The sequence below is a fragment of the Propithecus coquereli genome, unplaced genomic scaffold, assembly GCF_000956105.1.
Source record: "Propithecus coquereli isolate 6110/MARCELLA unplaced genomic scaffold, Pcoq_1.0 Scaffold143, whole genome shotgun sequence".
In the NCBI taxonomy this organism is placed as follows: domain Eukaryota; kingdom Metazoa; phylum Chordata; class Mammalia; order Primates; family Indriidae; genus Propithecus; species Propithecus coquereli.
The window spans coordinates 2,819,152-2,835,119 of NW_012138636.1; positions in this window are offsets into that span (position 1 = coordinate 2,819,152).

Here is a 15,968-nt window from a genome sequence, read left to right on the forward strand (position 1 = left end):
CTCTTAAAAAAAAAAAATTAGCTGGGCGTGGTGGCACCTGTAGTCCCAGCTACTTGGGAGGCTGAGGCAGGAGAATTGCTAGAACCCAGGAGTTGGAGGTTGTGGTAAGCTGTGATCACTCCACTGCACTCCAGCCTGGGCAACAGAGCAAGACTCTGTCTCTAAAAATAAAACTAAATTAAATAAAATTAAAAATAAAACGACCCTAGTGAAGTCAGCTAAAGCTGACTCTAGCTCACTCACCTCGAAGAAGAGGTCTTTAGGGATAAAAATTACTACTTTATAGTTACAAATTTATATATCTACATGCATATCATATGTATATATCTGTGTAAAGACTTATATATATGATACATAAATTGTTGTATACTATAGAATTGCTTATTAATTAGAATAATTATTATTTACACACTGTATTGGCTAACAATAAAAATTTTGATGACCACCTATAAAAGAAAAAGTGTAGGGTAAATAGCTTTGAAACAAGAACAAAAGTCAAAAAGATCCCTGAATTTAAAAAGCAAATGCAAAATTTTTAGTTTAAAAGGCAAGCCTATCCCCAGCAAATTATTTTGTGGATATCGACAAACTGACTCTAAAGCTTGCATGGAAAGGCAAATGACTCAGAATAGCTAACACAATACCTACAGAGAAGATCAAGGTCGGAGGACTGACACTACCTGATTTCAAGACACCCATCAAGACAGTATGGTACTGGCAAAAGCACAAATAAATCAGTGGAAAAGAATAAAGAGCCCAGAAATAGACCCACACAAATACATTCAACTGATCTTCAACAAGAGAGTAAAGAAAATTCAATGAAAAAAAGAAGACTTTTCAACAAATGGTGTTAGAACGAGATATCCTTATGTTAAAAAAGAAATCTAGACACAGAACTTACACCTTTCACAAAAATTTACAGAGAATGGATCATAGATCAAAATGTAAAATGCAAAACTATAAAACTCCTAGAAGATGAGATAAAATCTAGGTGACCTTGGGTTTGGTGGTGACTTTTTGGATAAACAGTCATCATCAAGATCCATGAAAGAAAAAGTTCGTAAGTTGGACTTTATTAAAATAAAAACCTCCACTCTGCAAAAGACACTATTATGAGAATGAAAAGATAAGCCACAGACTGGGAGAAAATGTTTGGAAACACATATCTGATAAAGGACTGGTATCCAAAATACATAAAGAACACTTAAAACTCAACAATAAGAAAAAAACCAACACGTTTTAAAAATAGGCACTGGATATGAACAGACACCCCACCAAAGAAGACATACAGATAGCAAATAGTATACAAAAAGATGCTCAACCTCGTGTCTCCAGGGACTTGCAAATCAAAACAACAATGATATACTACTGCATACCTATTAGAATGGCTAACGTCCAAAACACTGACAATACCAAATGTTAGTGAGGATGTGGAGCAACAGGAACTCTCATTCATGGCTCATGGGAATGCGAAAAGGTACAGCCGCTTTAAAAGACAGTTTAGTGGTTTTTTGCAAAACTACACATGCTCTTACCATGTGATGTAGCAAGCACATCCCTTGGTATTTACCCAAAGGTGTTGAAAACTTATGTCCACACAAAAACTCGCACATGGATGTTTACAGCAGCTTTATTCATAATTGGTAAAACTTGGAAGCAAAGAAAATGTCATTCCGTAGGTGAATGGATAAATAAACTGTGATCCATCCAGACAATGGAGTATTATTCAGTGCTAAAAAGAAATGAGCTATTAAGCTCTGAAAAGTCATGAAGGAAATTTAAATTCATATTACTAAGAGGAAGGAGCCAATTTGAAAAGGCTACAAGCTGTATGATTCCAACTAAATGACATTCTGGAACAGACAAAACTATAGAGACAATAAAAAGATCAGTGGTTGCCAGGGCTTTGGGGAAGGAAGAACACAGAGGATGTTTATGGCAACGAAACTCCTCTGTATGATACTGTATGGTGGATACATGTCATTATACAACTGTCGAAACCTATACAATGCACAGCAGAAACAGTGAACCCCAATGTAAACTATGGAATGTAGTTAATCACAATGTAGCAGTCTTATATCATCAATGGTAACAAACACACTGATAATAAGGGAAATTACTCTAAAAAATAAAGTCTATTAATTTAAAAAGGAAAGAAAAGAATAACAAGCTTATCCTATCCCTGTCAGCCAGAACCAAAAGTGCCTGGGAAGAGGCAAAATAAACAACAGCTCAAGCTAAAGCTTAAAACAATAATGTACTTGGATCAAGCTCAAAGACAGGAAACAGTTTATAAGGCAATTAAAAATAAAATGTCAAAAACCCAAATCGGTTTATATGGTAGGCAGATTAAAAGTAGAAACAAAGAAAGTAAAATGGGTATAAGGGAATAACAGCAAATTTTAACTTCTGGTAGGGCCAGCTGAACTGGTAATACCTTTCAACGAATCATCCAGAGGAAAACTACATTTGAAAGCAACCATGTGTGAAGACGAAAAAAGAACACATAAGCAATGTGTACATTGTGTGTGTTGAGAGGCGTATTATGAAAGCGTCACAGATGACTTCTGTGTACAAATGCAGTTTATCTAGAGCAGAGAATGGGTTGTAAGGCAAGACACACCGCAAAATTCTTTCATGTTAGGGAAAAACATACCAAATACTGTTTAAATATGATGGAAATGAAACACTAGTTAATACACAAAATACCTTAATAAAGTATTATCTCTTTGTATTCTAACAAACCTGTTCTTATTTCAGGTGATATGCTGGTAAATGGATCTCTTAAAATAAAAAAAAAGTCCCAATTTGTAGCATCTGCCAATATCCCTGGTGTAAATATTTGCACCATAGCTGATTTTAAGCTACCAATAGTTTAACAATCAGCTGGTAGGAATTAGATACAAAATATCACTCCTAGTGAGAGTCTATTTGTGATGAAGAAATTGATTCCAAATTAAAATCACTTGTCACATAGGCATGGCAGCACTGGGAAGCGAACTTGGGTCCTGGTTTCCAGCAACTTCCACATTAGTGACTATTTCTGATTTCTTCCAGAATTGCCAAGGTCTGATATATCCTACTTGCCTTTAAATGTCTAGATTCGTAACATACTATTTGCTTAGAATAACCATTTCCCAAATCAAGTATTTTGGTTGCATCTTTTTTTTTCAGACAGAGTCTTGCTCTGTTGCCTGGGCTAGAGTGCCATGGCATCAGCCTAGCTCACAACAACCTCAAACTCCTGGGCTCAAGCAATCCTCCTGCCTCAGCCTCCCAAGTAGCTGGGGCTACAGGATCATGTCACCACACCTAGCCAATTTTTTCTATTTTTAGTAGAGACGGGGTCTCATTCTTGCTCAGGGAGGCTGGGGTGGGAGGATCACTTGAGCTCAGGAGTTTGAGACTAGCCTGAGCAAGAGCGAGACCCCAGTCTCTACTAAAAATAGAAAAATTAGCCGGGCGCTGTGGCACGCACCTGTAGTTCCAGCTACTTGGGAAGCTGAGGCAGGAAGATCGCTCGAGCCCAGGAGTTTGAGGCTGCAGTGAGCTATGATGATGCCACTGTACTCTACCCGGCGCAACAGAGAGGAAAAAAAAGACCTCTTGTCTAGTACCTGACATGCCCTCCACTAACTCATCTTCTTTTGTATTCACAGAAAAATGCATCCTTTCCTTCATAGGAGGTTTATCTATTCTCATTAATTCTATTCTTAAATACTTGCTTTCTATTTTGTGAGAATGAAATCATTTTTCCTCACTATTCAGTCCAACGTTTTTGCTTCTTGTTCAATTTCAATGGATAGAAAAATTAAGACTTTTGCTTGTTCTTTAGACAGCTGTTCCTAAAATGTTTATTTATCTTAAACTAAACTTTCCCATTGAAAACAGTTTCTAAACATAGAAGTCCTAGGACATCTTTGGCACACATCCAATGTGTTTTACTTGAAGTCTACTACAGAAATATCACTTATTATAAAGCTCAAGAAAAATGACCTCTCATCTAAATATTCCGTTATTCACTCAGCTAGAGTTTCCTGGGGTTATTTTCTTGTACTCTTTTCGTAACCTTCAGAAGCTCAGCTAAGAAACGATTGTAAAAACCTAGAGATAATGTGGCATTTTTTAAATGTGCGTGGACCCGGCAGTCCACAAGGGCCCTGGACTTGGACTTGGCTCCTTATTATCATTATAATCTCGGTCAAATTATATTTAACATCTTTTGCTTCTCCTGTAGCCAATGAACAAGTTGAATTATATCTCAACCACGAGTGTGTATCAGAAGCAACCAGAACATTGTTTTCATTTTTGTTCTCCACTCCTCCCCCCATAAAAATATTCACTGCCAGTGAAAGGCTATCGTGGCAGACTTTTCTCCTCCAGCATCGGCATAGGGTGACCTTCAAGTGAGAATGTGGACACCAGAATCCTGCAGGACCTCGTCCAGCAAACATAACTGGACCCCCAGGGGAGGTCGACAACTGCATATATAGATGCATAGCCATTTTCCCTGACTCCTGAGAAACTGAACAGAAACTAAACAGTGGGCTGAGTCCTCTGTACCTCTGAGGCTGAGATGATGGGAGAAGACAAGGAGCAAAGGGGCTTCCTCCTACCATCTTAACAGGATGCTAACTGAGGCTCAAAGAGGCAGAGGCTGTTTTCCCTCCCATTGCTCTTGGGGTTACTCCTTAAAATACTGCAGCAGTCTGACCCACACTTGATTAGCAGACAAAGAAATATAACCGCACTCCTAATGGTATCCAGCATCCAGAGATGAAGAAAGCAAATATTTAACAAACACTAGGAGCAAATATTATAGATGTTAAAACATCAAACCTATTCCAGTTAAAAACAGAAACTAAACAAAGATGCTGATTCTTGCCTTGTTATTCAACACCATCCCGGAGGTTACGGGACAATATAAGCAAATGCATAATGTAAGAAAATCAAATTGCTGGTATGGATATTTTAAAAGACGACATGAGACTTCTACATTAAGTAGCAATAGTCACCTAGAAATAAAAATGAATAAAAAATCTCACATTCACAAATATAAAATAGGTGAGGATAAATTTAACAAGGAAAGCATAAGACTTACGGAAGAAACCTCTTAAAGGACATAAAAGAAGATCTGAACACAGGGAAAGACATATTCATAGATGGGAGGATTTATTATCATAAGTGTCAACTCTCACAAAATTAATATATTAATTAGCACAACTCCAATTAAAATTCCGATGCCATCTTTTGTCTAGGTTGTACTGGATAAAACTGTATTGGAATATACACGGAAGAATGAACACTCAAGAAAAGCCAAACAAAATATTTTTAAAAACTACAAAGAATATTTTCTAAATCAGAGGACAATATAACTATAATCAAAACATAATATCAAAATAGAATATTAAATGACTATATCAGAACATAATAATCAATTCACTAGACATAAATATAGATAAATCAGATTAATGTAAAAGAAAAAAGAAACTCCTCATCCCAAAATAAGGATTCTGCCTTTCTCTTTTGATGCCTTGAAAAAAAAAGAAAAAAGAATTCAACATGAGCAAAATTAGAAGTGAAAGGATGATCTATTTAGTAATAATGCTGAAACATCTGGTTATTCATCAGGAGAAAAATAAATATGCCATATTCAAAAACCAAAGACCTAATGGATATGAAGTTAAAAATTCATTTTTCAAAATCTTAGAAGAAATTAGGGGTCGTTATGTAGATAATTCAGGGGAAAAGAGACCTGGAAGCAAGATAGAAAACCCAAAATTATTAAAAAAAAAAAAAAAAAAAGAAGAAGAAGAAGAGAAAGAAGATGAATACATTTAACCAAATAAAAGTATAAAATATCTAGGGTAAATGATACCATAAACGAGAAAGGACAAAGTTGGAAAAATATTATTCTAATGTAGACGACAGAAAATATAAAGCATTCAAAGAGCTCTTGCAAAGTAACAAGAAAAAGACAACACAATACAGAAAACTTGGCCGGGCGCAGTGGCTCACGCCTGTAATCCTAGCACTCTGGGAGGCCGAGGCGGGAGGATTGTTTGAGCTCAGGAGTTCGAAACCAGCCTGAGCAAGAGCGAGACCCCGTCTCTACTAAAAATAGAAAGAAATTAATTGGACAACTAAAAATATACAGAAAAAATTAGCCGGACATGGTGGCGCATGCCTGTAGTCCCAGCTACTCGGGAGGCTGAGGCAGAAGGATCGCTTGAGCCCAGGAGTTTGAGGTTTCTGTGAGCTAGGCTGACGCCATGGCACTCACTCTAGCCCACGCAAAAGAGTGAGACTCTGTCTCAAAAAAAAAAAAAAAAAAATACAGAAAACTTGGCAAAAGATAAATAGGCAATGTACGTAAGAACAAATCTAAAAAGCTAACAAACATATGAAAAAATGTCCAAATTTGGTAATATCCAGAAAATATAAGTTAAACTAGCAACAAGCTTTCATTTCATATATACATCAGACTGGCAAATATTAAAAAGAATACTTGTATCTACTGCAGGTAAGGAACAGGGAAACAGAACACTGAACACATTGCTCATGGAAATGTAATGCCCACCTAAGTACAGCCCAGTGGAGAAGGTGTTCTGAACAAAAAAATATGTATTCTGGCCCCTAGAGCAGGGCATAAATTTCTTTGATCTTCACCCTCTCTGTGCAACCTTCTGATTACAAATTAGTTTTGTACGAGCTTATCCCACAAAGAGAGCAAAGGATGGTCTAGCCAGCTCTACCATTAACAGCCACTTGGCGTATTTCTCATTGTAGATTAGTAAATTGGCAAAGTTATCAAAACTTGATTGTCATACCATTTATTATGATTTCACCCCCTGAAAAAGATTTCGTATCCACTCTTGGCATTCTGACAAAGCCAAGCTTTCTGACTTGACCCTGAATTTTGCTGGCCAACCCTGGTGATATTGTAAATCGGAATCAAAATCGCTGGAGTAGGGCCCAGGCACCTGTATGTGTCTGAAAGCTCCCCAAGGTGATTCTAATGCACAGCCAGGGTGTGAACTTCGCTGTCCTCCTAAAGGGGGATACCTGGCCCTATGCAAGGATTTTACTTAAAATTAACTTTGATCATTAAAAATTTTCGAAAGCACCATAAATAAGGAAACATTTATACAATACAACAAATAATACCCCCTCAAGCAGTTCAGAGAAATTTAAATAAATGCATGTTAGGGTGCGAGCAAAGTGAAGAATTGACGAAACAGTTCAAAAATCTAATTTTAAAAATTCAAATATGATTCGCCTAGTTCATATTAGAAATCCTGACGAATTGTTTTATCTCTCAGGCTTTTTCATTATCTGTGATTTCAGAGGGTGAGATTTCAATGATTAAGCTTTAGAACCATTATTAATTCCTCCCCGCACCTTATATTCTTTATCTAGTCTAGTCATCAAATCTCATCACAACTGAAAATAATCCTTCTTTTCTTTGCCTGGCTAAAGTTTAAATTCAGAACCAAATAATATTCTATAGTAGACTCCCGAAAAATCTTCCTTCACACTTGTCCCTCCCTTTTAGCGGATGAAATAACTTCACATGGCCACTGCTCTAATTTGGGTATTTGATCCTCTAAACCTCATATGGAAATCTGATCCCCAGTGTTGGAGGTGAGGCCTAATAGGAGGTGTTTGTGTCATGGCGGGGGGGAGGGTCCCTCATGAATGGCTTGGGGCTCTTCTGGCTGAATTCTTGCTCCATTAGTCCCCAGTGGCAGCTGGTTGTTAAAAAGAACCTGACACCTCCTTCCCTCCCTCCCTCCCTCCCTCCCTGCTGCTTCCTCTCTCACTACACGGTCTGCACACACAGCCTCCCCTTCACCTTCCACCGAGACTGGAAGCTTCCTGAGGCCCTCATCAGAAGCAGATGTTGGCACCATGCTTCTTGTACAGCCTACAGACCATGAGCCGGATAAACCTTTTTTCATTAGAAATTACCCAGCCTCAGGTATTCCTCTATAGCAACACCAATGAACTCCGACAGCAGCCAAAGTGACTACTCTCTGTTCCAGCCCCACCAGGCCCTATGCATTCAGCCACAGCGATGCGATGCTTTGCACTCTCCGCATAAACACACACTACTGGCCTTATCGTCGATAATATTACCAAGGCCATTTTATTAGAATCACCTTTTCCTTTTCTTCCATAGCATCCCTATAATAAAAATGACTCATTTATCCCATTCCAAGATATACTGGAGGCAAGAAAAAAAAAATGACTCATTTATACATTGTTCCAAAACACTACGTGAAGATTGTTTTAAACAAAAAAGGATCCACTTAATGTACCTCATATAAGTCTGTTTATTATGTTACATTGTTGCTGTATTACAAGTTAATGGATATTAGTTCATTCTTCATTTTTTATGAATGCCTTAACTACTTTCTGTATCATGTGTCAATAATAGAGCTGAAAGTACAGCTTATAAAACAATTCATATGGTTTCTATTATGAATTACGATCACATTTACAATTCATTGTCTTCTGGGAGGAACAAGTCTAACAATTGGAACTGGGCTTTTATATCTTTCCCCATTCAAACGGATTTCTCTTTAATTCTCTTTTTGGAAAAAAAAAAAAACACCTTAAAACTTTACTCATTTTAGCAGAATTTTAAAAATTAGGAAATGCCATGCTTAACGAAAACCAACTACTAGATCTAAAATAAAACTAAGAAATTCCACCAAACAGGCGATGTCCTGTGGCATCACACAGCAACAGACTGGGAGGAAGAACCACCACGAGAGCGTGGCCCACGCTGGCCATCCCGCAGAAGGCCAGCAAACTTGTGTTGAAGCTCTGATCAACGTTGTAAGGAGACCGCAAACGTATTAATAGTTACTTCCAGAAAAGAAGCCTAAGCGTTTGGTCCTGGGGTGGAACAGGCCAGAACCCAGTGATTTGGGACCTAGATGCTGGCAATGCCTACAACAGGCAAGACACCTATCAGGAGTCATATTTAAAATATTAAGCAATCAGTACAGAGAGGGGGTCAGCAGAGCTGCTGGGTGTAAATATCAGTACAGACAGAAAGATGCCTAACGGCTGAGTACCGACACTGTTGGAGGTCATGACAAATCTAGTAACAGAGGCAGAATATGGTATCTAGAGAATATGGTGACAGGGCAAAAGCACGAGGGAGGTCCAGCAAAGAACGACAGATCTTACCCTAGCAAACACGTGTATGATGCAAAGTCTAAGAACAGGAAAATGTGGACACGCAGCTAGGAAGGTGGGTTTAATCCACAAGAAGGTATGCCAGCAGAACCTCACCCTCTTCAAGGCATTTTATTGTTTATTTGTTTTTGAAAAGAATATCATTCTCTTCAAAAGCAGGGTCTCATATCTGGAGGAAATACAATATCAAAGAGTTTGACAAGGCAAGGCTCAGGAAGGAAGAAATGCCAATAATCAGAGACGGAGGCTTTGACACAAGGAGGGGTAGTCCAGGCACCAGAAAACCAAAGACCAAAATTTGTAATGAGGTTTGGCACCTGGACTAGTGAACTGGGGCTCTCCTGAACCCCCATCTTAGCATAGAACAGGACCTGCCTGATGTAAGACTGAGTCTGCACACTGCTACAGTAGCAGGTACAAACAGAGAAAGGTCATGACATCAAGGTTAACGAAACAGAGGTTTGAAACGCAACACAGACGTTCCCCTGGCCTATTTGCACGCTCAGTCACCTGTGAATACTGTGACTACCCATGTTAGATTTTTCTGATTTTGAATCTCATGATTAAACTATGTATCTTTATTCTAATATTTATCAATGAAAAGTTTTAAGGCAAAAGCATGACACCAAATACTTAATGAGTTAGATAATCAGCTGAACTTCTCCAACACAGAATGTTTAGTCTTGAAGATGAAATGTCTCCTTTGTAAACCTAGCTCAAGAATTTGGAATTTAAAAAAAGGGGATAAAGCAGGCCCATGACTCTTAAATTCAACAACATCGAGAGCTGGGAACTCCAACATCAGGGACTGTCATAAAGAGTTCACTTAACAGCACAGGGTTGGCTTACTTGCCTAGGATCCATCACCTACAGCAGACAGATTTGTCTCAGGGATGAGAGAGTATCTTGGCAATAAGCAATGGTTGACTCTTTTCCACTACGATCAACATTAACTCTCAACAGATACATCTCTGAAACTGATGCCAACGAGAGGAACGTAAATAACCCTACAAAGTTCATTTTTACAAAAACCTACTTAAAAATCTCCATTAACTCCCATAGCTAATACAAATCTTAAATATTTCCTACATCCGTGATTAAATGAGCTAATATTTTGTAAAGCACTTCAGAGAGTACCTACCCATGTAGTAGGTATTATATACCCACTTGCTATTAATAAATAACATTTCTTCATTTGTTTGACCTTCACCTCACATATGCTCCACTGCAGTAGGGCCCTAACTCGCCTCCTGCCCCCATTCCATGAAAGACAGAGATTTGATGAAATCACCCCAACCATTGCCACAAAGTCCACCAATGGCTCCCCATTTATTTTAGGATAAAGACCAAAATCCGTAACAAGCTTTTCAAGACTGCATGTGGCCAAGCCCCTGCCCAACTTTGCAGCCTCATGCTCTTTGCTCTCTCCACAGGGCTCTGCTCCAGCCAGACTGGCCACTCCCTGCAGCTTCCAACACTTACGTTCCCTCTGCCCACCCTCCACCCTTGTCCCAAGCTTGAAACTATTTCTTCCTTTAGATTTTGCTAAAGTATCACTTGATAGGGGATGCCTTTAATTGAAAATATGAAGGATTCAAGAAAGTTAGCTAGATAAAGAGTTTGGGTGTGAGTTGTGTAGGGTGGAGGGGTGTCCATAATGTTCTTTAGCGCATCTGAGCCCGAATTTACTCCTCTAAAAAAACCAGCAATTTATCAACTGATGAATAAACAAAATGTAATATATCCATATAATGGAACATCATTCAGCCACAAAAGAAGTAATGAAGTACCAATACATGCTATAAATGTATCGGATGAACCTTGGAAATATAGCAAGTATAAGAACCCAATCACCCTATTATATGACTCTGTTTATATGAAACATCCAGAATACATAAATCCACAGTGATAGAAAATAGATTTATGAGTATGAGGTTTCTTTTTGGGGGGATGAAAATGGTCTGCAATTAGATAATGGTGATAGTTGTACAACTCTGAAATACACTAAAAACTACCAAATTGAACACTTTATAGTAAGTGAATAGCACAATAAAGTCACTTTAACAAACAGCAATAATTTTCCTCATCAAATTTTCATGATTATATGAGATTTAATGAAAGTATGTGCATGCAATGTGACTGTACACACAGATACATGTGTACACACATGCAGTAAGTACTTACCACAATACCAGACTCTTAAGTACTCCAATAAATGGTAAGTATTATTTCAATCAAATAACACACAGGCCTTAACTGAAATTTAAACAAATGCATAATGTGCTTTTTGGGGGGTTGGTTTTTAATTATTTTTGCAATCCAGGGAAAACATCTCTGAGTATGGAAAAACTATTTATGAACTTCTGGTTGTCTAACAATCCAAGTAAGCTATGCACATTTATTTTCTTAATCTGCCATATCTCATTCACATTTTAATTTATACACTTGTGGTTAAAATAGGTCATTTTATATCTGTGATAAAAACTGAATTCACTAAAACATTAGCTGTCATAAAATTACATATGCAAAATAAGTTCTATAAATTAATATGTTTACAAGAGGTATTAGATGGACAGTAAACGCATCTGTGACCTTAACATTACAGACACATAATTGAATGGATCTCGGTACCGAATCTTGCTTTTTGTCTTATCAATTTGAGGAAACTGAGCCAATCTTTTAAATGATAACATCCTCACTACACAGCTGGTTTGACAGAATGTTCCCGATTCAGTTTTTAAAAGAAGTAATGCCTAAAACTGTTGGCACAGAGACAAAATCCCGAATTTAGGCCATATGAATGTCACTTCATTGTTGTTACTGAAAGAAATAAGCTCAACTATAATCAAACTTCAGCAGCACTGCACGAACATTCTGCCAGCTAAGCAGGCCCGAGACCAGAGGGCCTCTAGCGATGAATATAAAAAGTAGCATTTAACGTTAATACAAATAATGCCAATGCATCATATAAATAAGAAACACTATAATTAATGATAAAGAACTATAATATACGTTGCTCCTAAGTCAATGTTCAGTGACAAAACCCATAGATTTTACTTTTTCCCTTTGGGAGGGTAAGGCCAACTATGACACACATAACTTATTTAATAGAAAAATTATTTTCTTTTTTTATAAAGGCTGTTAATAAATTAGATTTTCCTCTTTTCTTCCCAAGAAACTTACTAAAATGGAATTTAAGGAAATGTACTTTTTTTTTAAATCACTAAGGAATCATTTTATTCATTCCTACTTCAGGAATTGTTCCCCCTGAGAGACATCACTAGTATAATATTAATAATCGAATTGTAAGAGGGGTCGTCTATTTATGCTCCTAACCTTCTTTCGTCTTATGAATTCGTTCCAACAACCGCATCCCTAACCCGGTGTCTTAGTCACCTGCACATTTAAATAAGCAATAAATATACAAAGTTGAGCAAAAAGACAATTGGTCTGTACCCTCCAGGAGCCAACACTCAAGCAGAGAGAGAGGCCAACCGAAGGTTGCAACGATGCAATGGTACCGGAAGCGAAGAACAAACGCAGCGCCGACGAGCTGGCTGACTCGAGGCAGGACGCGTCTTGGAGGACGAAGAACATTCCCGGGCACGCGGCGAGGGAGGAGCCGGACAGGACGCGGGGGTGACAGGCTTCGCCCCACGGGGGACAGAAAGGCCGCGAATGAGGAGCGCGGGACGTGAAGGCGGCTCCCGCGAGGAGCCCTTGGCGGCGACGAGAAGATGCAAACGGACGAAAAAGGAAGCTACGGCGACAATCCAGGTCACAGGGGAGCCCTGGACTGAGCCAGTGGCGGTGGCGACAGAAGTCAGCAGAGCAGAGTCGCAGGCGGGACGGCAAGTCCCTCGTCCACGGCTGAAAGGGGCTGGAGGGAGAAAGGGGCGCCGCCCCACCCCCGGTTTCTGGCTCGGGGGCGCCGTGGACAGCAGGACCGTCCACCGCGTGGAGAGCGTCCTCTCATTCCAAACCAAACAACAACAAATCCCTGTCCCTCTGTGTCTCCACCGACCCCTGGGGTTCGATATGACTCCTTCCGTCTCAGTACTCCAGTTCTTCCCATGTGTGACCGTCACTTGGGAAGTCATAATGCACGACAGCATCTCTCGTTCAACTTTCTCTCTGTAACTTTGCACCTGCCCCTTCTCTCTGCAAGCTCCCTGGGAGCAAAGATCACATCCCGCACTTTTTTTCTATCTGCCACAGTATAGCATATGCTCAATAAACACTGGTCGGCTCAAAAGTGTTGGTGTTAGAAAACATCTCTAGAAAGAGACAGCTAACCACTGGCCTTTTCCTAGGGTCTTAATATTTTAATACCCCCACCCTCTCTAATACAATAGAGATAATTGAAGATTAGAAAGATATCCACAGATGCTGGCAAAATAAAAATTTCTCCCACTTTCCAGGGCTATGGAAGACATGGTTAGGAGCTTATTGAACACAGAGACTAGCAATTTCTTTTCAGTATTAACCTATTGCTTTAGAACTGTAAAAACACCTTCAAGAGAGATATATATACTATGAACGCCCAGGGGCAATAGGCTACCCACAGACTGAATCATTACACCACTAAAAACATTATACTGCTAAAAACAAAGGCTGTGCAAACATCTGGTTTGGGTTCACTCTTGGATTCAGGGAACATGATTAAATGAGATTTGGCTGTGGCTGCTTACAGGGTCCAGGCACTGACATGCAGAGATATTTAAATAGTCACAAAACAAGATAACCACATAGTTCCATAGATTCATCTAAAGGAACTAAGTTTTTAGAAGACAAGCTACTGTGATGTAATATACTGTTCTCCTATAAGGATCTGTTCATTATAGCTGCATTCTCACAATAAAACTGTCTTCTATTTTTTAAAAAGTACATGGTGAGGATGGGGAAAGGAGAGAGAGGGAGACAAGGGGGAGAAAAAGATTAGAAACTATATTTGAGCAAAAAATGTATTCTCTGTTACTGTCTCTCATTTAACTAGTAAAAGTATTTAACTTAGCCAGTAATTATAATTCTCCCAATATTTTAACTACGTATATTCACTTAGAAACTTTCCTAGAACTAAGATAATTTTCTGCCATCTGGCACAACAGCATCTCCATATGGAAGAATTACTTACAGATCAAAAATAAAAAGAAACACAGAGATCATAAATGCAGTATATTTGGCATATACAAATCTCCTCGAGCTACATTCAATAAGGCTTCATCTTAAGAGGGCTCTTCCTGATATCAATATTTCCCCCTTTATATTATTTGCTCAGAAAACAAAACCAAATACATATTTTGGTAAAGAGTTAAACTGGAAAAGATTTCAATTTAATCTCTCATATTTTATTCATGAGTTTGCTCAGGCAAAAGCAGCAGCACAGTTGGGAGCAGGAACAACTGGGTCCTACTTCCAGTCCTTTGCCACCATATGACCTTGGAAAAGTCACAATTTTTCTATACTTCCATTTTTTTCTTTGGGCAAAATAAACATAATAACAGAGCCTGTGTTCATTTCATTCATTAGCTTAACACCATATTAGGATGATAATTTTGGCAGAAAAAACGTAAATAGACTATGGTAAGTATTTTAAGATCTTGAGAGAAAAAGTACCATTGAAAGAATGAACAAAATCAGTATTTCTGGCAAATCCATATATTAGGAAGGGGGTGGTGGGCAGAAGAATAGCTCAATGGCATCAGTTTTATTGACTTAACTGAACTTTGAAATTAAGTCTATCATCCTGAATGTTCTTTATCAGAACATTTACTATATATGAAAATTACTCATTACAACTTCAAGTATGGGGGCAAATTCTCATTATATTAAATTGTCGGATGCTTTAAGATAGCTGATGTTGCTTCAGACTAACATTTTGTGCTAACGCAACTGTGGAATAGTACTGGTATCTGATAACCCTGCAGAGATGACAGCCTGTTTGTCATCCTCTCTTTCCTCCATTCATGACCAGTTATGAGAAACTTTGCCAGAATAACACAAATTAACAAGAAAACCAAGGCTGGTGAATTTCAGTCGAAGAAAATCAAACTACCAATGTTACAACTGTCCGACGCGTGCACGTCGAGATTTTCTATCCATCTCACTGATCACCATTCAGGAGAATATTCTTCACGCTATTTTCTACAGCTTTCACTCCATTTGGACTGGTCTAAAGAATTAGCATGCAAGGAATGGCAGTGACAATCATCCCTTCGGCATCTCTTTCGTTCGAGAGTATATACTTACAGCTGCTGCTCCAGGACTTTAACAAGGACTTTATGCTAATTTCAAAACACACAGAATCCTGTAGACTCAACATAGTGTCTCAACCGGCTGCAGTAGCAGCAGCAGCAGCAGCAGCAGCAGCAGGAGCGGTTTTGTTGATCTGTCTCTCCAAGCCACTGTCCCTTCTCCTCTCACAGGCAGCAGAGTTTTGGCCCAGAGCGCCCTGGCTTCATTACCATGCAGCCTCGCAGTGACGCACAACTATAGTGGAGACGCTGCTGAATGCAGATGAGCCATCCAGTTGAATAAAAGCTTACAAGTTTATTGTAAGTGCCCAGAAGGACACCTTCACCTTTCTTTACGCAGACGTGCACATGGCCAAAATTATCTTCTCTGTTTACGTTCCCGCTATCGGTTTGGAGGAGCAGTGCCTCCAGCTGCTTTCAGGGTAATCACTGCTGCTCATAAACAGACACGGGTAGAAGCTAGCTCTGCCCTTGGATACCAGCTTTTCTCTCTAGTGAGGGCCT